This window comes from Phyllobates terribilis, unplaced genomic scaffold, assembly GCF_046119375.1.
Source record: "Phyllobates terribilis strain yellow unplaced genomic scaffold, ASM4611937v1 Scaffold_4__5_contigs__length_816908805, whole genome shotgun sequence".
Lineage (NCBI taxonomy): Eukaryota > Metazoa > Chordata > Amphibia > Anura > Dendrobatidae > Phyllobates > Phyllobates terribilis.
In genome coordinates this window covers 490,440,017-490,463,852 of record NW_027362764.1, presented here as the reverse complement: position 1 = coordinate 490,463,852, position 23,836 = coordinate 490,440,017, and the positions used below count along the sequence as shown (strand labels likewise).

At 50.3% G+C, this 23,836-nt stretch overlaps 1 protein-coding gene and 1 long non-coding RNA gene across 5 annotated transcripts in view; one reads left to right on the top strand and one right to left on the bottom strand.

Annotated features, from left to right (window-relative positions):
* Positions 1-1,442: 1,442 nt before the first annotated feature.
* LOC141265558 (uncharacterized) overlaps positions 1,443-23,836 on the bottom strand; it is a 40,744-nt gene continuing 18,350 nt past the window's right edge. Inside the window, exons 1-3 of one of the 2 annotated variants that reach the window (XR_012320118.1) lie at positions 16,594-16,698; positions 1,595-1,692; positions 1,443-1,511 (exon numbers count right to left, since the gene is read on the bottom strand). This is a non-coding gene — a long non-coding RNA (uncharacterized lncRNA). Of the gene's footprint in view, positions 1,512-1,594; positions 1,693-16,593; positions 16,699-23,836 lie in introns of those variants that run through there. The other variant, XR_012320119.1, reaches the window with a different exon arrangement.
* The window catches only part of MAK (male germ cell associated kinase), a 93,701-nt gene continuing 86,713 nt past the window's right edge, over positions 16,849-23,836 (top strand). For all 3 annotated transcript variants that reach the window (XM_073678766.1, XM_073678763.1, XM_073678764.1), the window contains exon 1: positions 16,849-16,976. The gene's annotated coding sequence lies outside the window, so the exon portion shown is untranslated. The remainder of the gene's footprint in view (positions 16,977-23,836) is intronic.

Below are 23,836 nucleotides of genomic sequence, written 5' to 3'. Positions count from 1 at the left end.
TATACGAGCACGCCGAAGATACTCGGAAAGCACCTGAGCATGCTCGGCGAAAGGGTGAAACGAGCACGCTCGCTCATCACTAATATCTAAATAAGTTATCAAAAAGCAGTGGCGCTGGTAGGTGGTCAATAGGGTTTGCAGCAAATTTGGAACAAGAGCCACTACTTGTCCAGATAGTGTCAGAGATTGATACCGAGAGTAGAAATATGTTAGGTAAATTCGCGCTGCCCTAAAGACCAAGGTTTAGGTCAATAAAAGAACCCTAAGGCTGTGTGCCCACGATGAGTTTTTAATGCGTTTCTGCAGCTGCGGAAACGCATTAAAAATGCATGGTAGAAGGGCAGCAATGTTCCCCAATGATAATCCGCATGTGCTGTGCACATGCTGCGGAAATTTCCGCTGCGGATTATCATTGCGGAAAAAAACGCAGCACTATCAATTATTTTGCGGAAACGCTGCGTTTTCGCCGCCATTGACTTGCATTAGAACGCGCCAATTCCGCAAAACTGCATCTGTACTTGCGTAATTGGCGCGTTCTAATGTGCGGATGGTACCCAGGTCTAGAGGAGAGGAGAGTCTCATTCACACCCAGGTACCATTAAAAAATCTGTAAAATAGAATAAAATAAAAAATAAATGTATATTTACCTTCCGGCGGCCCGCGGTGCGCTCCTCCTTGCTTCCCGGCACTTCGCGGTGGATTGAAGGACCTGCGCTGATGTCAGAGTCATGTGACGGGTCACGCGACGTTGATGTCGGCAGGTCTTTCAATCCACCGCTGCCGGCAAGGGAGAACGGAGTGTAAAGCAGGACACCGGGGGGCCATCGGAGGGTAAGTATACATTTATTTTTAACCACTCTCTCGGGTCACACTATATAAATCCATGCCGTTTGCATGGATTTATATAGTGTGACCTAGTTGTCACAAGCACTTTCCAAGTGATGCTAATCGCTTGGAAAGCGCTTGTCAATCCACATGCGGAAATGTCAGTGAATAACGTTCCATTTCCGCATGTCCCTGGCAGGAAAACGCATGTACAATCCGCATGCGTTTTTTTCTGCCAGGGAGATGCAGAAACGCTCAGGAAAAAATCCTGAGCATTTCTGCATCGTGGGCACATAGTCTAAATGAAACACTTGCTAAGTAGCATAAATCAAAGAATGTTAATTTTAAATTTAAAAGGTCAGTTTATTGAATATAGGTTTAAAAGGGTAAAAGCATAAAGTAAGATCATAAGACTAAAAATGGAAGTAAAATTAACAAAGATAAGGATGAAGTCCTGATTGAGATCCACTTTTATCCGATAGTTTTAGAGGGGTGCACCAATTTGTTGTGGTGATGGGAGTCTTCTGCTAGAGAGAGGAAGATAAGGAGGGGATGAGTTAGTGGATGTGGTAGTTACTGCTATTGTTGCTAAGGGTTAGAGGATCGGCGATAGTTACCTGGCGGTTTGGTGGTTCTAGTATAAACACACAGGTAGCGGGGTCATCCACGTGTGCTGCAGGAGGATGCTAATTGAAGTCAATAGAGCATAATTAGGTCTCACATGTCACTAGTTAAAGTAGATAAATCTATATACAGTTTTACTCTTTACCGGTTACTGGATTGAAAGAGGTCCTGGTTGAGTTGTTATGCTGGATAGTGTTTAGGACCAGCTGAAGGCGATAATGGTGAGGGTTCCTTAGTCTGAACCTGGGTAGATAGGTAGGTAAGGTAAGTACTTGTGAGAATGGTCAGGTCAAGTGGACGGTGTTGGAATAAAGAAAATGACTTGCTTTCAAGGAGAGCTATGTGCCAGACATTGCAAATGTAAATCCCCCGTTAGAAGATAGTAAAGTGTGATTCGATCAGTCTGGCTGTATTATAGAGAGTTTTCCCTGAGGGTACAGTTGCGACCTTATGGGTAGATAGGTATATATCAGTGTGGTCTGGTCAGGTTGGTAGGTACCGGAGCCAGTGGGGATTTGCCTGTAATGAAGAGAGGATGAGGTGTCAGATGCAGCAGTGTGCTACGCTGCAATGTAGGGCACCCAGGTAAGTAACAGATAAGGCTTGGCTTTGTTGGAGGTAGCACTGTAGGAGAGATGTGCCTTAAAGTTCCTGTTGTGGGTAACGGAGAATTGACAGTTTACCTCCGTTTCATGGTGCTGTGGAGAGCTTTGTCTTGAGGATGCAGTGGTGGGTAACGGAGATACAGTGGTGGCCAAAAGTATTGGCGCCCCTGCAATTCTGTCAGATAATACTCAGTTTCGTCCTGAAAATGATTGCAATCACAAATTCTTTGGTATTATTATCTTCATTTCATTTGTCTTCAATGAAAAAAACACAAAAAGAATTGTCCTAAAGCCAAATTGGAAATAATTCCACACCAAACCTAAAAAAGGGGGTGGACAAAAGTATTGGCACTGTTTGAAAAATCATGTGATGCTTCTCTAATTCATGTAATTAACAGCACCTGTAACTTACCTGTGGCACCTAACAGGTGTTGGCAATAACTAAATCACACTTGCAGCCAGTTAACATGGATTAAAGTTGACTGAACCTCTGTCCTGTGTCCTTGTGTGTACCATATTGAGCATGGAGAAAAGAAAGAAGACCAAAGAACTGTCTGAGGACTTGAGAAACCAAATTGTGAGGAAGCATGAGCAATCTCAAGGCTACAAGTCCATCTCCAAAGACCTGAATGTTCCTGTGTCTTCCGTGCGCAGTGTCATCAGGAAGTTTAAAGCCCATGGCACTGTGGCTAACCTCCCTAGATGTGGACGGAAAAGAAAAATTGATGAGAGATTTCAACGCAAGATTGTGCGGATGGTGGATAAAGAACCTCGACTAACATCCAAACAAGTTCAAGCTGCCCTGCAGTCCGAGGGTGCAACAGTGTCAACCCGTACTATCCATCGGCGTCTGAATGAAAAGGGACTGTATGGTAGGATACCCAGGAAGACCCCACTTCTTACCCCGAGACATAAAAAAGCCAGGCTGGAGTTTGCCAAAACTTACCTGAGAAAGCCTAAAACGTTTTGGAAGAATGTTCTCTGGTCAGATGAGACAAAAGTAGAGCTTTTTGGGAAAAAGCATCAACATAGAGTGCACAGGAAAAAAAAGAGGCATTCAAAGAAAAGAACACGGTCCCTACAGTCAAACATGGCGGAGGTTTCCTGATGTTTTGGGGTTGCTTTGCTGCCTCTGGCACTGGACTGCTTGACCGTGTGCATGGCATTATGAAGTCTGAAGACTACCAACAAATTTTGCAGCATAATGTAGGGCCCAGTGTGAGAAAGCTGGGTCTCCCTCAGAGGTCATGGGTCTTCCAGCAGGACAATGACCCAAAACACACTTCCAAAAGCACTATAAAATGGTTTGAGAGAAAGCACTGGAGACTTCTAAGGTGGCCAGCAATGAGCCCAGACCTGAATCCCATAGAACACCTGTGGAGAGATCTCAAAATGGCAGTTTGGAGAAGGCACCCTTCAAATATCAGGGACCTGGAGCAGTTTGCCAAAGAAGAATGGTCTTCAATTCCAGCAGAGCATTGTAAGAAACTCATTGATGGTTACTGGAAGCAGTTGTTCGCAGTTATTTTGGCTAAAGGTTGTGCAACCAAGTATTAGGCTGAGGGTGCCAATACTTTTGTCTGGCCCATTTTTGGAGTTTTGTGTGAAATGATCAATGATTTGATTTTTGCTTCATTCTCTTTTGTGTTTTTTCCTTGCAAGCAAATTAAATGAAGATAATAATACCAAAGAATTTGTGATTGCAATCATTTTCAGGAAGAAACTGAGTATTATCTGACAGAATTGCAGGGGTGCCAATACTTTTGGCCACCACTGTATGTATCTTACCTCCGTTCACTTGAACTTGCCTCCCCCAGGTGGATAGGTCAGCGGTGGAGGGGGGCGAGGAGTGGAGGAACAGAGTCCCGGCCTATCAGAGGCCAGCAGCTGACATCTGCGTCCCAGCGCAGCGGCGAATGACGTCATTGACATGCTCAGATGTCAGCTGCTGGCCTCTGATAGGCCGGCGGCTGCCATTGGTATTGCTGTGCAGAGAGTCGGTACTGAACTAAAGCGCTGATGTCGGCGGCTCCTGGACCAGGCTACAATCGTCAAGGGGGCTATGGTGCCTGCTGGCTGCATATGCAGAAAGGACGCCGAGGGTACAGAGGACAGGTGAGAAGAATCTTCTTTTTCTCTGTTATGTACACTATGGGCACCTGGATGGGGACATATGGGCACCTGGGTGAGCACCTGGAAGGGTACATATGGGCACCTGGATGAGGACATATGGGCACCTGGATGGGGACATTCCTACAATATGGGGACCTGGATGGGGACATATGGGCACATCCCTACAATATGGGCACCTGGATGGGGACATATGGGCACCTGGATGGGGACATTCCTACAATATGGGGACCTGGATGAGGACATTCTTACAATATGGGGACCTGGATGAGGACATTCTTACAATATGGGGACCTGGATGTGGACATTCCTACAATATGGGGACCTGGATGGAGACGTTCCTACAATATGGGGACCAGGATGGGGCCATTACGACAAGATGAGGACTAGGATGGAGCCATTACTACAAGATGAGAACCAGGATGGAGCCATTGCTACAAGATGAGGACCAGGATGGGGCATTACTACAAGATGGGGACTGGGATGGGCACATTACTACAAGATGGGCACCAGGATGGAGCACATTACTACAAGATGAGGACCAGGATGGGGCATTACTACAAGATGGGGACCAGGAAGGGGCATTACTACAAGATGAGGACCAGAATGGGGCATTACTACAAGATGAGGACCAGAATGGGGCATTACTACAATATGAGGACCAGGATGGGGCACATTACTACAAGATGAGGACCAGGATGGGGCACATTACTACAAGATGAGGACCAGGATGGGGCACATTACTACAAGATGGGGACCAGGATGGGACACATTACTACAAGATGAGGACCAGGATGAGGCATTACTACAAGATGAGGACCAGGATGGGGCATTACTACAAGATGAGGACCAGGATGGGGCATTATTACAAGATGGGGACCAGGATGGGGCATTACTACAAGATGGGGACCAGGATGGGGCATTACTACAAGATGGGGACCAGGATGGGGTACATTACTACAAGATGAAGACCGGGATAGAGCCATTACTACAAGATGGGGACCGGAATGGGGCATTACTACAAGATGAGGACCAGTATCGGACATTACTACAAGATGAGGACCAGGATGGGGCATTGCTACAAGATGAGGACCAGTTCAAAAGGTGTATAGAAAAAAAAGTGGAATCACTAAAAATGGCACTTTGTCATGCAAAGAAAACGGCCCCCCAAATTCAATTTTTTTCTGTGCGGAACATATACCCAGCTGAGTTTGAGACCCCTGGTCTAACATTATGTTCCAAGGGTAAGGAAGAGAAAACTGATCTTCTACACGGTATGTGTGACCCAGCTCAAAGACATAACTAAACTAAGCGACAAGTGGAACATATTGCTCCCTATCAAACTCTAGGTGTTGCTTTTCCATGTGAGTGAAGTATTTCACAAGCATTATCTATTCTACTTTTAGCTCCTAAAAGATTCCCCTCAGGTTTCAGATATGCTTGACCAGGTTAAACATTACTTGACGAAAGATCAATTGGAAACTGAGAAATCAAAAACTCTAAAACTAAAATGTTCTTTATCAAATGGATTTATTTGCCACTTCATAGATAAATTGGAGATCCTGAACATTTTTAAGCCCTTTCAGAGTACTGAATGGTATATACAAGAAGACATTGTTGGCACCCGGAGAAATTTGAATGAACAATTCCTTTATTTTCTAGGTTAATTTGGTCAAATTGGTGAAGGTTTTTAAGATAAGCCCTGTATTGATAAACATATTCTGCTCTACAGTTATGGGATGCAAGAAAGACAGAAGTGTATGGGGGTAGCATTGTTTCAATTAGTTTATGCATTTATAGAGTTTTTCTATCTAAGAAGAATGTGTGATTGTACCATAATAATGATGGTCTCTATTGATGGCTGATTTGATAAGAGGTACCGCTGTACTATCCTTGTGAAAGTGATGTATATTATTAATAAGTTTCCAAAGTCTTCTTGCATTCTCTCAAATAAAACTTTATTTAAAAGATCAAATAAAAATGGTATTTAAAAAAAAAAAAAAGGCTGTTACCAGGCAATCCCTTTAAGGCCCCTGCCCTACGTTAATTCTCCAGGACTTACAGGCAGTGACAAAACAGTCTACCTGGTCACAAAAAAAAAGGATTATTTTTAGACTGTTTTTTTTCTGTTAAAAAGCATTAAAAATTTACTAGTGTAGGGTGTTGAGGTTGCTCATTTTGTCATAGATGTTTTTGCTACAAATGAGTTGGATACAGTCTTAACAGACCTTAGAGTATCATACACATCTTTTCAGTGCATTGGAGGCTTTGGTGTACTTTGATTTGCTGCAAATTGAATTTCCTGGGAAAATTCGGCAAACTTAAAAACATTTGCTTATCTGTACTTCTGTTTCTCTTAATAATAGAATCTGATCCCAGGTTCCCCTTACATTAGGATGCTTAAACCTTCCTATTAATAGTTGACCACAAAACTTTGTGATGTCCACACCACCAAATAATGCCAGTACATCACCACAGTACCTCGTCTCTGAAATAAAATACTCATACTTACATCATATAAAGAACCATATATTAAGCCAGGATGTTCTTTGAGTTTTGATGTCATTTTCCCTTTTAATGACTCAGTGGTGGAGCTTATATAAGATATTACGGACTGTACTGGGACAGTCAATTGTGCTTCTCAATCAGAGGAGAAAAGATAGGAAATGAAAGCAATTTCAGTAGTGACTTCTGCTAAATGAGTTTTAAGCATACAAACAAATAACATCCTCTTCAACTACAAAGACTGAAAAGCTTTCAGGATGCAAGTTAGAGAGCAAGTTTTAAGTGAATCATTTCCAAAGAAATATATCTCCAAGTCAGAAGGGAGCTCTTTACTACCAGAAAAAGCCACCATAACCTGAAAAAGAAGTAATGTGACATAAGTGTGTACTTTTCATTCTTTGAATTAACAAAAGAAGTTTATAAAAGTACAATAATACAAGAAATATAGCTATAGCATTAAACTGCCTTTTATGCTGGCTGCCTAGAGCCGTACACTCCAAGCTACTCTGTAGAACCCCAACATCCACCTTCCCTAGGCCAACTACGGAACTATAGGTAAAGTGCTAATTCACAGACCATATTGGTAGCCATGTTTACTAGCTCAATAAAAATATATATAAATACATACATAAAGCAAATCCCAAAATCTTCTAGCATTTCGTCTTTACTAGATTCCTGCCTGAAAGTTACAGTAAATATGAATGAGGTACGTTTGATAGGCTATGTACTGTACACTTTGGACCATTTTCTGTGTGTCTCCTGAGCATCCAAATAAAAAAATAAGGCATATGGACATTAAAAATAATGCTAGAGCTTTGTTATAGGGGTTGTCTACTATTTGGAAATGCCTGAGTCCCACAACATACTCTGCAGCACTTTACAATTTAGAGCGGTCGTGTACAAACAATGTCAGACATTACAGAGTAACACATAATTCAATAATTTAAACAAGAGGCGTGAGATCCCTGCTCGTCAGAGCTTACAATCTATAAGCAAGTGGAGGGGACACAAAACGTAAACTGTGATTGTAGTGTATGGTCCAGTCATCTGTATAATAATGGCAGGGACGGCCTTAGGCTAAATGGTACCCCGTGCAAAACTGCCTTTTATGCCCCACACCCCATTATTTTTTTATTCAGTATGCCGTTTATACCCTAGGAAAGTTGTTGGAACTTTCTCCACGTATAGGCCCCTATTCATTAACCCCTTCACCCCGAAGCCTGTTTTCACCTTCCTGACGAGGCCAATTTTTTAAATTCTGACCACTGTCACTTTATGAGGTAATAACTCTAAAACGCTTCAATGGATCCCACTGATTCTGAAAATAATTTTTTGAGACATATTGTACATCATGATAGTGGTAATATTTATTTGATATGACTTACGTTTATTTGTGAAAAAAATGAAAATTGTGAAAATTTTGCAATTTTCAAACTTTTAATCTTTATGCCCTTAAATCAGAGAGTCATGTCGCACAAAATAGTTCATAAATAACATTTCCCACTTGTCTACTTTATATCAGCACAATTTTGGAAACATCTTTTTTTTTTGTTAGGAAGTTATAAGGGTTAAAAGTTGACCAGAAATTTTGATTTTTACAACAAACTTTAAAAAATACCCAAAAGTGACACCATTCTAAAAACTGCACCCCTCATGGTGCTCAAAACCGCATTCAAGAAGTTTATTAACCCTTCACGTGCTTCACAGGAATTAATGGAATGTGGAAGGAAAAGATAAACATGTCACTTTTTTTTCACAAAAATTTTACTTTAGACCCAATTTTTTTTACTTCCACAAGGGTAACAGGAGAAAATGGACCCCAAAATTTGTTGTGCAACTTCTTCTGGGCACGCCGATACCCTACATGTGAAGGAAAACTGTTTGGAACTAAAGGAGCGACATTTGACTTTTTGAATGTAAAATTTGCTGGAATAATTAGTGGACGCTATGTGACATTTGGAGAGCCCCTGATGTGACTAAATAGTGGAAACCCCCAAGTGACTCCATTTTGGAAACTAGACCCCTAAGGGAACTTTGAACCCCCAGGTGCTTCATAGAAGTTTATAACATTGAGCCGTGAAAATAAAAAATAAATTTTTTTCCACAGGAATGTTTTTTTTTTAGCCCAAAATATTGCTTTTTCACAAGGGTAACAGGAGAAAACGGATCCCAACATTTGTTGTGCAATTTCTCCTGAGTATGCAGATACCCCATTTGTGGTCGAAAACTACTTTTGAGGCATAGTGCAAAGCTCAAAAGGGAAGAAGCGCCATATTGGAGTTCAGATTTTGCTGGACTGGTTTGAAGGTGCCATGTCAGAGCCCCTATGTGCTAGAAGAGCAGAATCCTCCTCAAGTGACCCTATTTTGGAAAATATACCCCTTTGTGAATTTATCTACAGGTGTACTGACGATTTTGACTCCATGGGTGTTTTCCAAAAACAAGTAGCAGTGGATGTTGCCAAGTGAACATTGCAAACTGCCGTTGTATTAACCAGTAAGTTATGCCCAGCTCGTTCTTCTGGAGACATGCACCCTTAAATAAGACGGGTTCTCAACGCTACAGAAATGCCAAACATGTGGACACTAACTGCGGTTTAGACACACACTGGAGCTCAGAAGGGAGGGGGGGCATTTAGACTTCGGAGCGCAGAATTCGCTGGATTAGCACAAAGCCCTCACACACTGGCCTTTATATCGCACACGGCCCTCACACACTGGCCTTTATATCGCACACGGCCTCCACACACTGGCCTTTATATCGCACACGGCCCTCACACACTGGCCTTTATATCGCACACGGCCTCCACACACTGGCCTTTATATCGCACACGGCCCTCACACACTGGCCTTTATATCGCACACGGCCTCCACACACTAGCCTTTATATAGCACACGGCCCTCACACACTGGCCTTTATATCGCACACGACCCTCACACACTGGCCTTTATATCGCACACGGCCTCCACACACTGGCCTTTATATCGCACACGGCCCTCACACACTGGCCTTTATATCGCACACGGCCTCCACACACTGGCCTTTATATCGCACACGGCCCTCACACACTGGCCTTTATATCGCACACGGCCTCCACACACTGGCCTTTATATCGCACACGGCCCTCACACACTGGCCTTTATATCGCACACGGCCCTCACACACTGGCCTTTATATCGCACACGGCCTCCACACACTGGCCTTTATATCGCACACGGCCCTCACACACTGGCCTTTATATCGCACACGGCCCTCACACACTGGCCTTTATATCGCACACGGCCCTCACACACTGGCCTTTATATCGCACACGGCCTCCACACACTAGCCTTTATATCGCACACGGCCCTCACACACTGGCCTTTATATCGCACACGGCCCTCACACACTGGCCTTTATATCGCACACGGCCTCCACACACTGGCCTTTATATCGCACACGGCCCTCACACACTGGCCTTTATATCGCACACGTCCCTCACACACTGGCCCTTATATCGCACACGGCCCTCACACACTGGCCCTTATATTGCACACGGCCTCCACACACTGGTGGTATACTGCACATGACCCTCACACACTGGCTGTATATCACACACGGCCCTCACACACTGGCCTTTATATTGCACACGTCCCCCACACACTGGCGGAATACTGCACATGGCAGTCACACACTGGCCTTCATATCGCACACGGTCGTCACACACTGGTGGTATACTGCACACACCCCTCACACACTGGCGGTAAATCACACGGCCCTCACACACTGACCGTTTACCGAACACGTCCCTCACACACTGGTCGTTTATATCACACGGCCCTCACACACTGGCCTTTATATCACACGGTCCTCACACACTGGCCGTTTACCACACACGGCCCTCACACACTGGCCGTTTACCACACACGGCCCTCACACACTGGCCGTTTATATCACACGGTCCTCACACACTGGCCGTTTACATCACACGGCCCTCACACACTGGCCGTTTACCACACACGGCCCTCACACACTGGCCGTTTACCACACACGGCCCTCACACACTGGCCGTTTACCACACACGGCCCTCACACACTGGCCGTTTACCACACACGGCCCTCACACACTGGCCGTTTACCACACACGGCCCTCACACACTGGCCGTTTACCACACACGGCCCTCACACACTGGCCGTTTACCACACACGGCCCTCACACACTGGCCGTTTACCACACACGGCCCTCACACACTGGCCGTTTACCACACACGGCCCTCACACACTGGCCGTTTACCACACACGGCCCTCACACACTGGCCGTTTACCACACACGGCCCTCACACACTGGCCGTATACCACACACGGCCCTCACACACTGGCCGTATACCACACACGGCCCTCACACACTGGCCGTTTACATCACACGTCCCTCACACACTGGCCGTTTACATCACACGGCCCTCACACCCTGGTTGTATATCACACATAGCACTCACACACTGGCGGTATACTGCACACGGCCTTCACACACTGAACATATACCGCACACGTCCCTCACACACTGGCAGTATACTGCACACGGCCCTCACACACTGGCCGTTTACCACACACGGCCCTCACACACTGGCCGTATACCACACACGGCCCTCACACACTGGCCGTTTACATCACACGGCCCTCACACACTGGCCGTTTACATCACACGGCCCTCACACACTGGCCGTTTACCACACACGGCCCTCACACACTGGCCGTTTACCACACACGGCCCTCACACACTGGCCCTTATATTGCACACGGCCTCCACACACTGGTGGTATACTGCACATGACCCTCACACACTGGCTGTATATCACACACGGCCCTCACACACTGGCCTTTATATTGCACACGTCCCCCACACACTGGCGGAATACTGCACATGGCAGTCACACACTGGCCTTCATATCGCACACGGTCGTCACACACTGGTGGTATACTGCACACACCCCTCACACACTGGCGGTAAATCACACGGCCCTCACACACTGACCGTTTACCGAACACGTCCCTCACACACTGGTCGTTTATATCACACGGCCCTCACACACTGGCCTTTATATCACACGGTCCTCACACACTGGCCGTTTACCACACACGGCCCTCACACACTGGCCGTTTACCACACACGGCCCTCACACACTGGCCGTTTATATCACACGGTCCTCACACACTGGCCGTTTACATCACACGGCCCTCACACACTGGCCGTTTACCACACACGGCCCTCACACACTGGCCGTTTACCACACACGGCCCTCACACACTGGCCGTTTACCACACACGGCCCTCACACACTGGCCGTTTACCACACACGGCCCTCACACACTGGCCGTTTACCACACACGGCCCTCACACACTGGCCGTTTACCACACACGGCCCTCACACACTGGCCGTTTACCACACACGGCCCTCACACACTGGCCGTTTACCACACACGGCCCTCACACACTGGCCGTTTACCACACACGGCCCTCACACACTGGCCGTTTACCACACACGGCCCTCACACACTGGCCGTTTACCACACACGGCCCTCACACACTGGCCGTATACCACACACGGCCCTCACACACTGGCCGTATACCACACACGGCCCTCACACACTGGCCGTTTACATCACACGTCCCTCACACACTGGCCGTTTACATCACACGGCCCTCACACCCTGGTTGTATATCACACATAGCACTCACACACTGGCGGTATACTGCACACGGCCTTCACACACTGAACATATACCGCACACGTCCCTCACACACTGGCAGTATACTGCACACGGCCCTCACACACTGGCCGTTTACCACACACGGCCCTCACACACTGGCCGTATACCACACACGGCCCTCACACACTGGCCGTTTACATCACACGGCCCTCACACACTGGCCGTTTACATCACACGGCCCTCACACACTGGCCGTTTACCACACACGGCCCTCACACACTGGCCGTTTACCACACACGGCCCTCACACACTGGCCGTTTACCACACACGGCCCTCACACACTGGCCGTTTACCACACACGGCCCTCACACACTGGCCGTTTACCACACACGGCCCTCACACACTGGCCGTTTACCACACACGGCCCTCACACACTGGCCGTTTACCACACACGGCCCTCACACACTGGCCGTTTACCACAGACGGCCCTCACACACTGGCCGTTTACCACACACGGCCCTCACACACTGGCCGTTTACCACACACGGCCCTCACACACTGGCCGTATACCACACACGGCCCTCACACACTGGCCGTTTACCACACACGGCCCTCACACACTGGCCGTTTACCACACACGGCCCTCACACACTGGCCGTTTACCACACACGGCCCTCACACACTGGCCGTTTACCACACACGGCCCTCACACACTGGCCGTATACCACACACGGCCCTCACACACTGGCCGTTTACATCACACGGCCCTCACACACTGGCCGTTTACATCACACGTCCCTCACACACTGGCCGTTTACATCACACGGCCCTCACACACTGGTCGTTTACCACACACGGCCCTCACACACTGGCCGTTTACCACACACGGCCCTCACACACTGGCCGTTTACCACACACGGCCCTCACACACTGGCCGTTTACCACACACGGCCCTCACACACTGGCCGTTTACCACACACGGCCCTCACACACTGGCCGTTTACCACACACGGCCCTCACACACTGGCCGTTTACCACACACGGCCCTCACACACTGGCCGTTTACCACACACGGCCCTCACACACTGGCCGTTTACCACACACGGCCCTCACACACTGGCCGTTTACCACACACGGCCCTCACACACTGGCCGTTTACCACACACGGCCCTCACACACTGGCCGTTTACCACACACGGCCCTCACACACTGGCCGTTTACCACACACGGCCCTCTCACACTGGCCGTTTACCACACACGGCCCTCACACACTGGCCGTTTACCACACACGGCCCTCACACACTGGCCGTTTACCACACACGGCCCTCACACACTGGCCGTTTACCACACACGGCCCTCACACACTGGCCGTTTACCACACACGGCCCTCACACACTGGCCGTATACCACACACGGCCCTCACACACTGGCCGTTTACATCACACGTCCCTCACACACTGGCCGTTTACATCACACGGCCCTCACACACTGGTCGTTTACCACACACGGCCCTCACACACTGGCCGTTTACCACACACGGCCCTCACACACTGGCCGTTTACCACACACGGCCCTCACACACTGGCCGTTTACCACACACGGCCCTCACACACTGGCCGTTTACCACACACGGCCCTCACACACTGGCCGTTTACATCACACGTCCCTCACACACTGGCCGTTTACATCACACGGCCCTCACACACTGGTCGTTTACCACACACGGCCCTCACACACTGGCCGTTTACCACACACGGCCCTCACACACTGGCCGTTTACCACACACGGCCCTCACACACTGGCCGTTTACATCACACGTCCCTCACACACTGGCCGTTTACATCACACGGCCCTCACACACTGGTCGTTTACCACACACGGCCCTCACACACTGGCCGTTTACCACACACGGCCCTCACACACTGGCCGTTTACCACACACGGCCCTCACACACTGGCCGTTTACCACACACGGCCCTCACACACTGGCCGTTTACCACACACGGCCCTCACACACTGGCCGTTTACTACACACGGCCTTCACACACTGGCCTTTATATCGCACATGTCCCTCACACCCTGGTTGTATATCACACATAGCACTCACACACTGGCGGTATACTGCACACGGCCTTCACACACTGGACATATACCGCACACGTCCCTCACACACTGGCAGTATACTGCACACGGCCTTCACACACTGGACATATACCGCACACGGCACTTACACACTGACTGGACATATACCGCACATGGCACTTATAGACTGGCCATACTGTATACTGCACTCACACACTATACTACATACAGCACACATGTATTGGACACTGAGGTCACTAATACATTAGACATACGATACACATATAGCTCAGACATAAGTACATATTTCACTTATACAATGGAGTACACTACACAAACCCTCGTATGGCAAACATCAATGATCACACACTGTTATACATACTGTACCTGCTTTCTTCTGTAGACTTCTGATTCTTGGAGCCTTGCAAGCCATAGGCATCTCTGCTTGAGACCCTCTTCTTTAACTAAGCCACCCCCTGTCGCACTCTGCTCTGCCCATCATCACTTCTGTGAGGTTCAGCCCAATCTTTTCCCTCCTTACCTGCCCCTTGTAACATCATGTTCCAGGACTGAGGCTCCCTCCTCAAGTAGGTAGGCAGCAGAGCTCAAGGGCAACAGCAGAAAGCAAGCTTAGCTCTAATTGGCCAATGTTTGGCCAATCAGCACTTGGCTTGATTTATGTCTCTTGTCTCTGCAGGGCTAGAGTTCAACAGCGAACACTGAGAAAAGATGGGAGGAGCGAGAGAGGCTGAGGACAGGGCACTATTCAGCCTCCTCAATGCCATGCAGGCGCCCTCCCCCTCTCTCTGGTTTTAATTCATTACTGAGATAGGCAGCGGTTACTGATGCAATTCTATGCGGATATAAGGGGAAGAGATAGGAGGAGGGAGGAGCTCTGTCTAACTCCTCCCATCTACATAGAATCTTATCAGTAGTAGCTGCCACCTCCTATTTCAGTAATGGGACAGTCGGTCTTCACTTAATGCAGATTTTACCTCAGAACTGAGAATTTTGATGATGACTGATCAGTTCTGGCAGAGAAAGAAGTAGATCTTTCTGATACTATATATGGCCTCTTTGACAAGTCAGTGCGCCCGGTACGAGTGGTGACAGTTTCCACACGTACTGGAGACACTGACACACGTAGATCAATTCAAATGAATGGGTCTGCGAACATGTTAATGTGTTTCCACAGACCGTGTGTCTGTGGACAAAACACGCTGACATGTCTGTTTTTTACCCGCAGCACGGGCTGCAAAATATCCCGCACACTGATGACAACCATGTGTCATCTGTGTGACACGTACCGGCGCCTGGTAATCAGCGGGACAGTTAGCGCTGTTCTCCGATGCCGGGTGCTGAAGGAATCGGTCATCATTGTCCCCTGCCGATGCTGCGATCAGCGTGAGCAAGGGACAATGTTGAAAGTTGTATTGTACCCCCCCCTCCCCTGTGCCCAGCAAGTGTAGAATAAGAATAACATAAAACACATACTCACCTTTACACCTAATTTTAATAAATATCAAGGTTGGCCCATGACTTTGTCCAAGTTTTTAGATTTTGCCCTCTGTGTATTTGAGTTTGACAGCCCTGATCTAAGGGGTGGTGTCTCTCCTTGTGGAGGGTAACCTCTCCGCCAACCCAGAGAAAACTAAATGCTCCTCTGGGAAATAAAATATGCAAACTGCTTTTTAAAACCTTTTTTTTCCTCTGTTAGTCCCTTTGGTGGAGGTGAATCTGTGATTGATGGCTTATACTGTGAGATCATGGTCTGCTGCGAATGCCAGCCGCAGGAGCACCATTATGGCAAGCATGGGGGTCTTCAGCAAACCCCTTGTTGCCATAGCAACCCATCCGCAGGTGAACATATATTACATAGGGATCCAAAACAGACAACTCTTTCAGGTGAGCGGAGCCTGATCCATAGTGATGGGCAGCCGGACTGACCATCACTACATTTATAGACAATCCCTTTAATAAAAAAAACAAACAAAAAAAACACTGGTGACTCCTCACACAGTAATGGCACCAGCCTTCCCCCATACACAGTAGTGGTGTGCACAGGTGGATGCCTCCGATATAACGCGCGCACTGCACGGCCCTGCAGTCTTTCCTCTTCTGTATCAGTAGCACTGACCTCCCCCATGTTTTTCCCCGTAGCCGTTCAGTCAGAGAGCACCGCCCCCTCCAGCGTCATCCCTGACCCTCCGCACGTGTGAGAAGCACCAGTCTGTTTCCCGTTGTCATAGTGACCGCCTATGCCGCTGCCCAGGACTTGGCGGCTCCGCCTCATAATCTCCCCATTGGAGGAATGCAGCAGCCAGTCACGCACATTCATCCCGCCCCTTCCCATATTTGGAGGTAGACATACAGACGTCATTCAGTGCGTTCCGAAATTCGTCCCGCCCCCTATTCCTGGCTGCTGTTACCAAGGAGACGTGTCTCACACACTTCCAGAACCCGGGGAGCAGCAGGGTGAATCACGTGACCTGTCAGCTGTACCCCCGAATCCATCTACAGGTGAGCAACTGCTGGGCATGGCCGATTCGGGTCCTAGTGTCCGGACCTGTACTCTGCTCCCTGCCGGTCCGGGTCCTAGTGTCCGGCTCTGTACTCTGCTCCCTGCCGGTCCGGGTCCTAGTGTCCGGCTCTGTACCCCGCTCCCTGCCGGTCCGGGTCCTAGTGTCCGGCTCTGTACTCTGCTCCCTGCCGGTCCGGGTCCTAGTGTCCGGCTCTGTACTCTGCTCCCTGCCGGTCCGGGTCCTAGTGTCCGGCTCTGCACCCCGCTGCCTGCCGGTCCAGGTCCTAGTGTCCGGCTCTGTACCCCGCTCCCTGCCGGTCCGGGTCCTAGTGTCCGGCTCTGTACCCCGCTCCCTGCCGGTCCGGGTCCTAGTGTCTGGCTCTGTACCCCGCTCCCTGCCGGTCCAGGTCCTAGTGTCCGGCTCTGTACCCCGCTCCCTGCCGGTCCAGGTCCTAGTGTCTGGCTCTGTACCCCACTCCCTGCCGGTCCGGGTCCTAGTGCCCGGCTCTGTACCCAGCTGCCTGCCGGTCCGGGTCCTAGTGCCCGGCTCTGTACCCAGCTGCCTGCCGGTCCGGGTCCTAGTGTCCGGCTCTGTACTCCGCTCCCTGCCGGTCCGGGTCCTAGTGTCCGGCTCTGTACCCCGCTCCCTGCCGGTCCTGGTCCTAGTGTCCGGCTCTGTACCCCGCTCCCTGCCGGTCCGGGTCCTAGTGTCTGGTTCTGTACGCAGCTGCCTGCCGGTCCGGGTCCTAGTGCCCGACTCTGTACTCCGCTGCCTGCCGGTCCGAGTCCTAGTGTCCGGCTCTGTACCCCGCTCCCTGCCGGTCCGGGTCCTAGTGTCTGGCTCTGTACCCAGCTGCCTGCCGGTCCGGGTCCTAGTGTCTGGCTCTGTACCCAGCTGCCTGCCGGTCCGGGTCCTAGTGTCCGGCTCTGTACCCCGCTCCCTGCCGGTTCGGGTCCTAGTGTCCGGCTCTGTACCCCGCTCCCTGCCGGTTCGGGTCCTAGTGTCCGGCTCTGTACCCCGCTCCCTGCCGGTCCGGGTCCTAGTGTCTGGCTCTGTACCCAGCTGCCTGCCGGTCCGGGTCCTAGTGCCCGGCTCTGTACCCCGCTCCCTGCCGGTCCGGGTCCTAGTGTCCGGCTCTGTACCCCGCTCCCTGCCGGTCCGGGTCCTAGTGTCCGGCTCTGTACCCCGCTCCCTGCCGGTCCGGGTCCTAGTGTCTGGCTCTGTACCCCGCTCCCTGCCGGTCCAGGTCCTAGTGTCCGACTCTGTACCCCGCTCCCTGCCGGTCCAGGTCCTAGTGTCCGGCTCTGTACCCCGCTCCCTGCCGGTCCAGGTCCTAGTGTCTGGCTCTGTACCCCACTCCCTGCCGGTCCGGGTCCTAGTGCCCGGCTCTGTACCCAGCTGCCTGCCGGTCCGGGTCCTAGTGCCCGGCTCTGTACCCAGCTGCCTGCCGGTCCGGGTCCTAGTGTCCGGCTCTGTACTCCGCTCCCTGCCGGTCCGGGTCCTAGTGTCCGGCTCTGTACCCCGCTCCCTGCCGGTCCTGGTCCTAGTGTCCGGCTCTGTACCCCGCTCCCTGCCGGTCCGGGTCCTAGTGTCTGGTTCTGTACGCAGCTGCCTGCCGGTCCGGGTCCTAGTGCCCGACTCTGTACTCCGCTGCCTGCCGGTCCGAGTCCTAGTGTCCGGCTCTGTACCCCGCTCCCTGCCGGTCCGGGTCCTAGTGTCTGGCTCTGTACCCAGCTGCCTGCCGGTCCGGGTCCTAGTGTCTGGCTCTGTACCCAGCTGCCTGCCGGTCCGGGTCCTAGTGTCCGGCTCTGTACCCCGCTCCCTGCCGGTTCGGGTCCTAGTGTCCGGCTCTGTACCCAGCTGCCTGCCGGTCCGGGTCCTAGTGTCTGGCTCTGTACCCAGCTCCCTGCCGGTCCGGGTCTCCCCTTGATGGTAACAGTACACATAGGTCTCCTCTTATTAAATGTGCATTTCTGCATCTGCTGATTACATACCGGCTCTGCAGCAGTGTAGCTGGAGTGGAACTACAAGTCTCATCATCACTTGTTACTGGCAGGAAGTATTGGAATATATTATGTCATTTGAGCTAGTTGCTGTTTATCCTTACAGTCTGTCTGTCCATCCTTCTACCTAGCCAGCAATCTGTATATTCTCTATGAGCCTGATTCATTATTTCCATTATTTTAGTTCCTTTTCTTTGGTTTTCGCTGATGTTTTTTGCACCTAATTTATCAAAATAGAATAATGCACAAATTGTCGTTTTCTCTTCTTTTTTTTCAACTGGTTTTGTGACAGTTTAGCTGGAAAAGTGTCACGTTCCCATCATCTACCACCGTCTGTCTGTGTCCCATAGACAGAGCTCTTCTAATGGAGCAGACATGCTTTTCTAGCATTAATACGGGGCGTTGTTCCACATATGTACGGAAAAGTGGACGTGGTGTAATACGTTACTCATTAACTGCGCCGTCTCTATCAGACAGCTCTCCCACACCTTACATCTTGTTTTTTTTTGTGTATTTGTATTTTTTTTCATAAAGCGCTATAGTCAGATATTGGTTAGAAGCGAATAGGAAATGAAGCACCACAAGAAGCGCACTGCTTATATCTGTTGGCGTTTTGATTAGAGATGAGTGAACCTTTTAAGGTTCGGTTCGGCGAACGTCTCGATGTTTATAGCTTTTAATTTAACTTCAAATTAAGATGAGGTGGGTGAGGGATCGGTGTAGGTCTGCTGTGCTGGGAGCCCTGATACCACATGCAACAGTTCAAGCTGATTTTCTGCTCAGCCACACTCAGATGGCAGAAAGATCAGCTTTATAGAATACTATTGGTAGAAAAATTTAAGGATAGCAACACAGGTAGTTGACTGAAAATAAGTGCAGGACTGTCGGTCTGGGAGGCCTACTGCTACAGGCAACACACATGAAGGAGACCCAACTTGTAGTCTCCCCATTTCCAAAAATTGTTAGTAGCAACAGCTGGCTCAGAAGCCATGTCAAAGGTGTCACAGACTGCAATAACGTGAGATCAATGCAGCACACTAAAAACTAGATCGCTTAGTCTGCCCAGTCTGCGATTGGGGTGCAAAAGTCCTTGGAGATCCATGACTTGTTCATCTTTATGAATGTTGGGCGGGCTACACTTTCAGGGGACAGCCGGATGCGCTTATCCATCAGGACACCACCAGCAGCGCTGAAGACCAGCTCAGAGAGAACTCTGGCTGCCGGGCATGATAAAACCCCCAAGGCGTGAGAGGCGAGCTCAGGCCACTCTTCCATTTTTGAAGACCAAAATGTCAAAGGCTCCAAACCCTCCCTGATGGTATTGATATTGAGCTCTAGATACTCCTCCACCATCCTCTCCAGTAATTTACTACATGTCAGACTTGTACTCTGTTGTGCTGGTGCATGAGCTGGTCTAAAAAATGTGTGAAAGGACTCACAGAAATTGCTTCTGCCACGTACACTGTTGCTGCTAATTTTTTTGCGTTGACGACTCGACGTTTCTGGGGTTGGAAGTCTAGAGCTGTGATGCACACTGTGTGCCTCACTGCTGTCTTGGGGAAAACCACTCTTAAGATTGTCTACAAGTGCATTTCGATACTCCAGCATGTGCTTGTCCCTTTCCAAGGGGAGAAGCATCTGGCAAAATTTTCTCTTATAACGTGAATCTAACAGAGTGGCAACCCAGTATTCAGCACTACTTCTAATCCTAACAATACGGACATCATGTTGTAGATAGTGTCCGTCCCCTCCTGCCAACCATGGACAACAGAGAGGGCATCATTATCCTCTTCATCTCCTGACTGTTGTGCGCCCATCACCTCATCCTCCTCCATTTGTTCCTCGGCTCCTGCACCTTCATTAACAATTTGTCTGTTACCGTGAGCCCCCTTCGATCGCTGTAATCCACCCTCCCCTGGCACCCACCTTTGTGACGACAGTCTGAAATTTAGAGATACTGTTATCCCTTCTGCATCATCCTCTGCTTCCTCCTCTTCACCTGGGACTACCACCTCCTCCCCCACACTATTCAAAATGTGCTCCAGCATGTAGATGACCGGAATAGTGATGCTTGTAGCGCCGGCGTCCCTGCCCTCTGCTAGGCAGGGACGCTGTTCCCCTCACCCCTCTGCTCCGAGCCCGGCGTCCTCTCCCGCTCTGCTGGCAGCGCGCGCTCCTTCCCGGCCACTGTGCTTAGGGCGCGCGCGCGCTCCCTCCCTCTTAAAGGGGCCGCGCGCCGTCCTAAGGAGTCCCCGGCCAATGGCCGGAGGACTTCACCATATATAAGGCACCTCCTCCAAAATGGAGGTGCCCGAGCAATGTTGTTGCACTGTTCACTACTCTGCTTCAGCCCTCAGGTCCCGTTGCCTGTTTCCTGCCAGCTTGCTGCCTGATTCCTGCCTGTCATCCGCTTACCTGCTTGCTAGCCTGAGGTCCGACGGTCTGCCTTCCGACTCCTGTCAGTCTGTCTATGGACCAGCTTGCCCGCTCACCTGGGAGCGCTCACCTGCTACCTGTCTGTTAGCCTACCTGGAGGCTCCGCCGTCACATGCTGTGACCACCTGCTTATCCAGAGACTCTCGCCTGCTCACCTGGGAGCACTCATCTGCATCCGCCTGTTAGCCTACCTGGAGGCTCCGCCGTCACATGCTGTGACCACTTGCTTATCCAGAGACTCTCGCCTGCTCACCTGGGAGCACTCATCTGCGTCCGCCTGTTAGCCTACCTGGAGGCTCCGCCGTCACATGCTGTGACCACCTGCTTATCCAGAGACTCTCGCCTGCTCACCTGGGAGCACTCATCTGCATCCGCCTGCTAGCCTACCTGGAGGCTCAGCCGTCACAGGTCGTACCTACCCTATACCCAGAGACTGTCCCGGTCACTTGCTGTGACCTCCTGCCCGTTCACCCAGAGACTGCCCCGGTCACTTGCTGTGACCTCCTGCCCGTTTACCCAGAGACTGCCCCGGTCACTTGCTGTGACCTCCTGCCCGTTTACCCAGAGACTGTCCCGGTCACTTGCCGTGACCTCCTGCCCGTTTACCCAGAGACTGTCCCGGTCACCTGCTGTGACTACCTGCCCGTCTTCCCTGGTCACCACCCGCTTCCTTACAAGGACCGCCCCCTTGTATAGTAGCTCAGAGGTTCCGCCTCCCAGACCCATTACAATGCTGATGACGGCACCGTCAGTGCTAACCATCTTGGTAGCCATTTCGAAACTGTCCAGAAGGGTGCAGAGGTCCTTCATCTGTGCCCACTCCGCAAGCATGATTTGCACCACGTCCATACTGGGTTGGCCCAGGCTATGCAAAATGAGATACTGCACCAGGGCTCGTCGCTGGAACATGTGCAGAGTGGAATTCCACTGCATCGGCACATCGCATATCAAGCGGTTAACCAGTAGGCCGAAAGACCTCTGTAGTGATGCAAGTCGATGACCCGCGGGGTGAGAATTGCAGAAGTGAGCACACAGCGACCATGCTTTCTACAGCAGCGCAACCAGGCCAGGATAATGGCAGAGAAATTGCTGTTCCACTAGGTTGAGGCAAGGCATGTGTGTGAGTTCGCCTCGGCGTAGGGCCGCCACCCGCTTCGCACCGTTATCACACACGACCTTCCCTGTCTCCAGGTTCAGTGGAAACAGCCATTGCTCAAACTCGGCCTGGATAGCTGTCCACAACTGTTGACCTGTGTGACTGCGATCTCCAAGACATATTAATTTTAACACTGCTTGATTGTGGTAAGCCCTGGCTGCGCAGTACGGAGTTGGTGTGGATGCCCTCTGCACTGTTGGAACGCGTGTCTCGTTAAGGCAGAGGTTGAGTGCGCCGGTGGAGGCACTATAGGAGGTGGAGTAGGCCGAAGCAGTGGAGGAAGTGTGAAATACTGAGGTTTGTCCCACAAGCCTTGGGGATTCCAAGACTTATGGAGCAGTCCCTTCCCCGCCTGTGCCCACAGCCACCAGAGTCACCCAGTGCCCAGTCAGTGAGATGTAACGCCCCTGGCCATGCTTGCTCGTCCAGGTGTCAGTGGTGAAATGTACCCTGTAAGACAAAGATTTAGTCAAGGAACGGATGATCTTGTCTGCGACATGCTGGTGTAGCGCAGGCACAGCTGTCTTAGAGAAGTAATGGCGACTGGGCAACTGGTACTGGGGGACTATGACGGCCATCAGCTTTCGGAAACCGTCTGTATCTACCAGGTGGAAAGGCAGCATTTCTATGGCCAACATATTGGAGATGGTGGAGTTCAACCTCTTAGCTTTGTCATGTGTAGGAGGAAACAATCTTTTACGTGACCACAACTGCGGGACCGAGGGCTGGGTGCGATGCTGAGAGAGGGCAGAGTACGGTGAACCGAACCAACTGCTGCACCGTCAGTGACGTGCAGGCACAGATGTTACAGTGGATTGAGAAAGATGTGGTGTGCTCGGTGAAACAAACACAGTAGGCGTGTCCGCTTCCGTTACAGCTGACTGCCTCTCACTCACCCTGACTGTAGCGGGTAAGCAATTGGAGGTTCTGTGGCTGGAAACCTGTGTGAGAATACTTGCCACGGTGACGGAGTAAGAAGAAGCAGCAGCAGATGCGGTTGATGGGGTGGCCGGTGGTTGGCGAGGCCCGCTAGTCCGCATTTTCGCCCAGTGAGATTCCCAGACTAATGCATGTTGATCGCACATGTACCGGTTCATGCATGTAGTAGTCAAAGTATTGCAATTTTTGCCTCTACTGAGTAGTTTTTTACAAAGTTGGCATATAATGTGAGTTAGGTCATCCCTTGCGGTCTCAAAAAAGGCCCAGGCTAGGTAACCCTTTCCGCCCCTGCGAACTGCGTGTGCCTCAGGTATCTGAGTCTCA